The following is a 9,566-nucleotide window of genomic DNA, read 5'->3' as shown; positions in this document are numbered from 1 at the left end:
CCACACAATCATCAAGACTGGAGATGAGCCTCCACAAACCCTCCCAGAGGGACTCATCCTAAAAGAGAAATTATCCTTTTAACATGGCTGAGGAAACAAGAGGCCTGCTACTAGCACCACTGACCCATTTCCCTTCTGGTATTTCTACTGCTCTCTCTTGCTATTTATCCATTTTCCTCCTCTGAAGGGAGATATTTTCTCCGTAGCCCCTCAGGTCTGAGAGGCTTGGTGTAGAGGAAGTAGCTGTTGGGCATGGCTGAGGCAGGTTATGGCATGTAGGAGAGAGAGGTGAAGGAGTCCAGGAAGCTAGACAGTGGAGTGAATTAACAGAGGAGCGAGCAGGGCAGAGGAGTCAGAGTTGCAGACCAGTCATAGACACTGATAGACTAGAGGGTGATGCTCAACAACATGAGGTGGTGGGCACCTAAATCCTTTAGCTCCAAGAGTCTATTTCTGTACAACCTGGTGCGTCAATTCTAGTTCCCCACGATTGTACTGCAACCTCTCCGTTCTGAGATTTCAGCCACTCTCATTTGGTTTTCATGGCTCCCAACCTGGGGCCCGATCCTCCTGCCAGTGGGGCCTGCCTCAGGGCCCTTGTTTCCTCAGCCATACTAAATGATACCTTCTCTTTTGGAATGCAAGTCCCTTGGGCAGGGTTTGTTTGTGGAGATTTTCCCGGCTCAGGCTTTTCTCACCAGTGAAGCAAGCCTGGAGATTTCTTTGGGACTCTTCTGTTGAGACAAGGAGCACAGGGCGACAGAGGATTGTGTCAGCTTTGCTACTTCGACGCAGCATTGTCTGATATATTTGAGTTAGTAAACGGGGTGAGATGCTTTAAATGACACTGATCACAGCCCCCCCCCGCCCAAGTAAGGAAATAGGACTAAGGATGTGTGTAGTATGTTGTATGAAAGGAGAGAAGGTTAGCACTCCCTTCCATTCTTCTTCAAAAGACAGATTGCAACTTTGCTATCTGCCCTAGTTATATGGAGATATACCTATCTCATAGAACTGGAAGGGACCCTGAAAGGTCATTGAGTCCAGTCCCCTGCCTTCATTAGCAGGACCAAGTACTGATTTTGCCCCAGATCCTTAAGTAGCTCCCTCAAGGACTGAGCTCACAAACCTGGGTTTAGCAGGCCAATGCCCAAACCACTGAGCTACAACCTGGTCCACTCCAGATAGATGTGCCCCAGGGTCTCCCTGATGCCGCAGAAGGGACAGGTATCAAGGAGGGTGGTGAACCATGCCTGTGCTCACAGCTCCATAAAGGAGCTGCAGGCCGGAGGACTCATTGGTCCCAGTAGCTAAGCCAGCACTGGGGCGGGACGGTACTCAATCACTGCTGCTATTGGCCAGGAGTAAATCTCTACCCGCTGGGAGCTGGTGTAATTTTGATATAGGCATGTCTGAGTCACAGCACCCCCCACAGCTGCTCCTGGGGCAGTACAGTTTAAAGTTGCCAAATACATGGAACAAATAAGTAGGGAGCAGAGCAACCGCACAAGCTTTCCCACCCTTTTTGGCAACATGCCTCAACTCTGACTTGGAGAGACCGCCACTTAGCCTGACTGGTAGTGTAGCCTCCATGTTCATTTGATCTTTGGCCTCTCTGCTAGGAGTGCCCACAGGGCAGCAGTTGGTGGCAGCGGTGATGGTGTTCTTTTGTGTCACGGTCACTTGTCAACTAGGGGCTTGTCTTCATTACCCGCCTGGATTGGCGGGTAGAAATCGATTTCTCGGGGATTGAATTATCGTGTCTTGTTGGGACGCGACAATCGATCCCTGAATCGATGCGCGTACTCCACCATCCCAGGTAGGAGTAAGCGCCGTCGACGGGGGAGCCGCGGTCATCGATTTGCCACCATCCTCACAGCAGGGTAAGTCGGATCAGATACGTCGAATTCAGCTATGCTATTTGCATAGCTGAATTTGCGTATCTTAAATCGATTTCCCCCCCCCTCCAGTGTAGACCTAGCCTAGGACAGTGACCTCAACACCAACTAATTTCAGAAAAATCAGATAAAGATTCATTCACTTGGTTTCAGATTAAAACCAGTAACCTAGGGGGGAAAAAGTCTCCCTAACTCACTCTCAGCCCTGAGTGTCAGACTGCTATAAACCCTACTTCAGACGTAGTTATACATTCCCACTTTATTAATGTGCAACTGGTGAGAACCTGGCTTGCAATTTCTTTGTCCAGTGACAAAGCTGTATTTAATCTTTAGCACATTTGCAGTTTCCAGACTGCGGGCCAAATGAGTGATTAGCAGGACAAACTGAATATGCATTTGTTTGCTGTTTCCAATGGGTTAAACTTAGGGGCAAGATCCAATTATTAAAGTCAGTGGAAATATTCTCAATAACATTGGGGGAATTGGTTCAGGCCCTAAATCACTTAATCCAGTTTTTAATTAAACAGCATTTAATAAATAGGAGGTCGGTTGTTTTAGATGTTAACAATAATGAAAGCTTCATTTTTAAATGAAATGTCACAGGCTCTTTGCCCACAGTGCAGAGGAGGTTATGCCATGCCTTACCTGACATTAGAAATGCAGAATTCACCTTATTGTGATGTTGGCTGTGGTGTGAGAAGACGGAGCTCAATGGAGCTCCAGGGTAGCAGATCAGACTCTACCCCAATATTTTTTCCTATCCCTAAAATGTAGTGTTGGTCTCAGTGTCATAAAGGAAAGGATTCTTTTTCATACAGTGAGTTTCAGTATATTTTAGAGTTCACTGCAAGAAGTGGTAACTGCTCTTCACGTCACAAATGGCCTGTTCTCTCTCTCTCTCTCACACATAGAAGGGGCCATATGATACACTTCTGACTAAGGGTATGTCTACACTAGCCACTGGATCGGCGGGCAGCAACTAGACACGATAAATCGACCCCCGAGCGCTCTCCCGTCGACTCCTGTACTCCAGCTCGGCGAGAGGCACAGGCAGAGTCGACAGGGGAGCGGCAGCAGTCGACTCACCGCGGTGAAGACACCACGGTAAGTCAATCTAAGTACGTCGACTTCAGCTACATTATTCATGTAACTTAGATCACTCCACCCCCAGGGTAGACCAGGCCTAAGTGTAACTACACTGCAGTTCAAGGCGTGATTGCAGCCTGGGCAGACGTACCTGCACAAGCGCTGCTAAAAGTAGTGGTGTAGCTGCAAAGGCACAGACTAGAACCACGAGTACATACCCAGGGTCCCCAGCATGCTACTGCAACTACACTGCTATTTAGCCAGGCTAGTGCGGGTCTGTGGACCCATTCTGCGGTCACCCCTCATATTGCACTGTAGACATACCCAGAGTGTCAACACAGACATCTACCCAGCCATTTTAGGTTTGTTAGAAGACAGGGTTCTGCTGGATCTTCCTGAAAATACATTTGTCATAAACAATGGTGTGGCCTAAAAACATAGTATAAACTTCCTGACAGGGTGTGACGTGTTGGATGTCTGTATAAGGCCAGATTGGGATACTCCCGGTGCTGCTGAGTAGTACCTTACTCCATGATCGCTCCTTTGAAGTCAATGGTGCTACTTTGAGAGTAAGGGGGTCAACAATCGGATCCTTACATTTGCTAACTACCCCAGCCCCTATGAGGACATAAGCCCTCCTTTCCCTCCCAAGTCATAGCTACTGATATCAGCCGTGGGTCATTGCCATGGTCAGCTCTGTGAGGACGCTAACGCATCCATAAAGGAAACAGATTGCTGGGCCGATATCAGTGTGCAGCTAGGCCCCAAAAGCTGACATCACGGTCTGGCATCCATATACATACCCAACCAGCTCAGTGATCAGCCTCACAAGTGAATAGTAACATTTTTAGTCCACAATACCAGCAAACATCACAAATCAAACGTCAATGAGACATCAACTTCATGTATATGGTTTTAAAGGGGACACAGCATGTATATGGTTTTAAAGGGGCCACAGCATTCCTTTAAAATGTTAGCAAGAAAATATACTGTGTTGTTGCAGTCCTGTCAGTCCCAGGATATTAGAGAAACAAGGAGGGTGATGTAATATCTTTTATTGAATTCACTTCCATTGGTGAGAGAAGCAAGCTCTTCTTCCTCATCTCTCACCAGCAGAAGTTGGTCCAATAAAAGATATTACCTCACCCAGCTTGTCTCTCTAATATTTTGGGACCAATATAGCAACAACTCTGCATGCAACAACGGAAGATATCACATTTTTTCTCTGAAAAAGCATTCCACACTGTTAAAATACAGAAAATTAAATTCAAAAGCTCTTACATACTGCTAATGGTTATTAGACCAAGTAAAACAATGATGTTCAAACATTGGAGCTATATTCTGTGGACTGACTGCATATTTGCTGGATCAATTACTGCTCTGTAATAACTAGGCATGGAGCACAGTGGCATTCTATGAATTTTCTGCCTTTTTCCAGTTTAAAAAAAAAAGGGGGTGGGGTTTAGTATTATCATGCATCACAACTTCTGCTAAGTAACAGGGAAAGGTGCATTTTAAACTATCTCCAGAAAAAATGAGATGAAAGCAAGAAAACTAATAAAAAAGAGCTGCAGGCAGGGTTGTGTAGTTTCCTAAGGAGCAGGGGGTTTCCTTTTTTAAAAAAAGGAGCTGTTTTAAACTGCAAGACACTATTACTGACCCACTTCCAACCCTAGGATCTCAATACTTTGCTTCATTTGAAGATTTCAAAGCTATTTCCCCTCTTTTGTATGTGAGTGATACAAACAGAAATATTAAGTATCAGAGGGGTAGCCTCTGTTAGTCTATAAGGTGCCACGGGACTTTGTCGCTTTAAACAGAAATATTGTGGTTTGGATTTATGGGATCTGGCCCAGCTCTATAGCTGCAGATAAAACAGCTATTCTGGAATTACCATCATAACCTCAGGCAGAAGCAATTCTGTTGTGGGGATAGTCCTCTTTATTTTAGACACTGGTCAAAGGGTGCCGAGGCAGACTTGAAAGGATTGTGCTTGTTTTGATTCCATGGGGTCGTAGCAGGGCCTTTCAAAATGGACGTGACAATAATAGGCCAATTTCTGCTTGCCTTACTAACACTGAAAACTTTCACTCAATGCACATGCCTTATGAGAAAGTCATGGAAGATTTGGCCCAATGTCAGTAACAAAGTTTTCCCAGCTGACAGCATCAGCATCTGTGAGCCTGTCACTTACCTGAATTATTTGTACCCCTGAAATGAGCACGGGCATTGAACATGTCCTGTATCTAGAACGAGATAGGCAAGTATCATAGAAAGCACGGCTCAGGATTGAAATCTGCAGCTGCAGACTTCGCAAACCGAAGACCTTTGCCTAGCACTGCTACAACGCTGTTTAACTCACTTTGGAAATTGAAGTGTTTAATCATAGCTGAAGTGGTTCAATAAATGTGGAGTTCTTTAAAGAGCACATACCAAAATCATACACCAAGTACTCTAGGTGCCTCTCTCTGCCAAACAGGAACACTTCTATCTTACTATAGATGGAACTTGTAGCAACACCGCTGCTTAACACATTCAATTATAAAATCCAGTTTTCAGTTGCTTGTGACTTTGCCAAACTTTAACCATTGGGTCTAAATGTTCTGGAAAACGTTCAGCAAAAGTGGTCGAGCTGTTTCTCAGACTAAAGCTAGGGGAAAGTAGGTAGTTTTGCCACAGTTATATTTTTTCATACTGTTTCTTGGCAGAGCTCTAGCGCCTTGATGCTTTGGAGAAGGAACTGGACATCTGGCAGAGAGTTCGTGCTGGGTTCACAGAGGTGCCTTTTTACTGTCGCCAATAAAATTCACCCAGATTTCACCAAGTAATAAGTCTTTGGGAAAAAAATCACTATTTGTACCTGTTCAATAAAGCCTTTTCAAGTCTTGTTCTTAAGATCTCTGAACAGTTCAGCTGCACTGAGCATATGTATTTCCAGGCCCGACTGAGGAAACTCTCTGGTCTATACACAGGCAAGCCAACAGTTCCTGTGTGTGGCCTTAGGGAAGCTCTGTTTTATTATGAGCCGGGAAACTACCCTGAGTTCTCACCTCAACTCGTGCACTGACCAATGTTAGTAGCTTTGTCCACTTCAGAGCTCTTATTGAGCAAAGCCTCATATCCTTACTTTAGAAAGTAGACAAGTATCACTCCCCCCTCAGAGGTTGCCTAAGGTCGCTTTTAGTAAAGCAAGGAATAGAAGACAGTTCTCTACCATGGCACACTCAAGTACCCATTGAGCCACGCTGTCTTTTCTACCAAACGACCAAATCTAAACATGGGGCTCGACTGGTGAACCACCTGACAACACTCCTCTCCAGAGCCAGGATTTCTGATTCCATATATTCCCCTAGGTCAAGCAAATAGCTATGGTAAGCTATTGGCAGGGCACGGTGTTCCATCTTCTCTTCTAGTGGAGGTTTCCCACAGAAGACAACTACCACTACCATTACTCCTTGAACTTCAGTGGTAGAAGTTTGTGCTGTGGGTCTAAAGGTCCTGGGTTGAAGTCTTCCTGATGACCTACACAGCAGGCTGATATTGTTCCACATGGTGGCATTAGGATTTTTTCCAGTTTTTTAAATAAGATATAGGGAGCTATATTTTGTTTAAAAAATGGTATGTTATAAGAATGTGGTTATAAAGTCAAGCACTCTAAACTCAGAAAGGGGCATAGGTAAAGTGCATATTACATATACACACACAGAATGCAAGCATATGATTAAAAAGCCTTCAGTACCACATTTGCTGGCTAACAAAGAACATTTGAAAGAGCACCAAGTATTCAGTTTTACATCTAGAAGAACTTTGTAGAAGACTCGTTTATCAGGATGACATTCATGCCCACTGAAAGCAAGCAAACAAACAGACAAACCAATCTCTCAAATATATCAGGAAAACATTGTTTTTTTCCAATGTACTAGTACTGATATAGTTTCTGCTTGACAAATAGAGTTGTGGTTACTCTAGAGCCACTGGGGCGTTTGGGATTAGCCTCTAGACATGCTAGGCCTCAAATCCTTTTCATTCTGTAAGAGGTGGTTCTAAAATGAATCTTAGCCACCTACTTATTCACCCATTATAGAACGATATTCTGATTTTTCCTCTATATCGTAAAAACCCCCACACCTAATTCTACTAAGAAGACAACACAAAGGCACACAATGTTACAGAAGTTATTTCAAAAGCAAGTGATTCTGGCACATGCGTTTATTTTTCAGAGTTCCTGTCCAGTTGTTTATGCTCCGACAGGTCCTCTGGAAAAAAACATATTTAAAGAATTTCTAAAGAATTTAAAATCCAATGAAACCTAATTGCATAAATACATAATATAAATCCCAGGCTTAGTTCAGCTGCAGACGGCTCCCCCCGTCCTCCACTTCAACTGCTAGGAAGTCAGGAAATTAGTTTGAAACCTGCTGCTTATGGTTCAGTGGGGATTTTAGGATTTCAAGGCAGCTAGCGAGTCTTCATAGACCAAGCAGGGGACTTGACTTGAAGTGATTAAATGTGTCCATCAAAAGCAGCTCCCAGTGTTGAAACTGAACTTTAAAACTTGGAAGAGCTGAGATCTAAAATATGTAGATGAAATATTTAGTGCACTTATATCTTCACACAAATAATTTATTAATATATTGCCAGCATAAGACTTTTAATCAAACACAGCTGCTTGCATACAATATTTTGGGATATAGGTTTGCAAGATACATTGGCCTTCAGATCCTTGAGTATCAAGATTAACAAAGGTCAGGCTAAAGACATTGGCACCGGAGATTTAGCAATTAGTATTTGCATTATTGTTCAGCAGTTATGAGCTTCTAGGACAGGGGTGGGCAAACGTTTTGGCCTGAGGGCCACATCTGGGTATAGAAATTGTATGGCGGGCCATGAATGCTCAAGAAATTGGGGGTTGGGATGCGGAGGAGAGGGAGAGGGTTCTGGCTAGGGGTGCAGGCTCTGGGGTGGGGCTGGGCATGAGGCGTTTGGGGTGTAGGACGGTGCTCCGGGCTGGGACCAAGGGGTTTGGAGGGTGGGAGGAGGATCACGGCTGGGCCAGGGGGTTGGGGCGCGGTGGGGGGAGGGCTCAGGGGTGTAGGTTAAGGGCGGCGCTTACCTCGAACAGCTCCCAGAAGTAGCGGCATGTCCCCCCTCCGGCTCCTGCGTGGAGGTGTGGCCAGGTGGCTCTGCACGCTGCCCTGTCCACAGACGCCACCTCCGCAGCTCCCGGAAGCACCAGCATTCCCCCCTCTGTCTCCTACAGGGAGACGTGGCGCTGTCCAGGCAGCTCTGCACACTGCTCCATCCGCAAGAGACACCCCTACAGCTCCCATTGGCCGTGGTTCCTGGCCAATGGGAGCTGCAGGGGCAGCGTGTGGAACCCCCTGGCTGCCCCTATGCGTAGGAGCTGGACGGGGCGGGGGGGACATGCTGCTGCTTCGGCGAGCGGGGTTGGGAGCTTTCCAGCGGGAACTCGAGGGCCAGATTAAAAATGCTGAGGGGCCGGACACGGCCCGTGGGCCATAGTTTGCCCACCCCTGTTCTAGGAAGAAATGCTAAAGCGCTATGGTAGCTAATATTATCAGTATGATTCATTTCAAATGCACGCTTTATCTTTTCACACAGAAAAAATAGCAGTTCTCAAATAATACAGTCAATGCTTAAAAGATAAAGGTAAAGCAGCAGAGAAGAGCCAAAATCCATTAGTACAATGAGTACTTTCAATGTTAGTAGTAACAAGCAGAGCCAGTTCATACAGAGGTTAGCTAAACAGTTATTTTAAGGACTCACTGTCCTTACTGGAAAATTAATACTGCAAGTGTCAAAAGCCTTCCATGATTTTAAAAATTAGAACAGTCAGTCTCCATTGGGTATTTGTCCTGCATAAACAGCCTTCATCTACTGAAATTTAGAGTGTGAAGTTTATTCAGCTTCTAGCACTTAGCGTTGTCCTGAAATCATAATAGTCACTTAGCTCAATCACACATGGCATTTGATGAGCAAGCTGGTTACCTAGAGCAATACAGTTTGTCTGCTCAAATCATTCATGTCAGTGGGGAAACTGAAATAGGAAACTGAGAATAACTGGAAGACTTTAAAACACACTTTTTAAAAAAAGAGGTAAGAGTCTAAGCCGTTATTGCAAGTGCAGAATAAAAACCCAAGGAAAAACACGGATGCTTTGCCTAATTTGATTGAAATACAAAAAACAACAGGACTAACTTGTGCATGCCCACGTTATTGACTAACTTCCCTTGGGATTGTACAGGTGTATGGGAGGGCAGCGCTAGGCCTGTAGCATTTAGAGAGGAAGAGAATCACCTGGAGCTTGTTCCTACGCAAGTCAGTGCTAGGTTTCACCATTGACTTGAAGGGGGAGCGAAATGGGCCATCTTACTGCGGTCACAACTGGCCATTCAGCATCACGCACTCAGCTGTACTTCTGGATTGCAACTATATTTCGGGGCGAGAACTCGTGTCTGTGAACATCTCTAACAATAGTTAAGCTTCAATTATGTCATGGGAGGTCACAGAATCCGTGACTTCCATTGACCTCCGGGACATTTTCTGCCCTGGGGCTGGAGC

The 9,566-nt window shown here is 45.2% G+C and overlaps 1 non-coding gene across 1 annotated transcript; it reads left to right on the top strand.

The window, feature by feature from the left end:
* The first annotated feature begins 903 nt into the window (after positions 1–903).
* LOC117875698 lies at positions 904–940 on the top strand. Its single transcript, XR_004645337.1, has one exon. It is a non-coding gene; the product is annotated as a U6atac minor spliceosomal RNA (small nuclear RNA).
* Positions 941–9,566: the final 8,626 nt, after the last annotated feature.

The sequence above is a fragment of the Trachemys scripta genome, chromosome 3 (genome assembly GCF_013100865.1).
Source record: "Trachemys scripta elegans isolate TJP31775 chromosome 3, CAS_Tse_1.0, whole genome shotgun sequence".
Classification (NCBI taxonomy): Eukaryota; Metazoa; Chordata; order Testudines; family Emydidae; genus Trachemys; species Trachemys scripta.
Note: the sequence above shows the minus strand (reverse complement) of the source record. Positions and strands in the feature narration are given on the sequence as shown.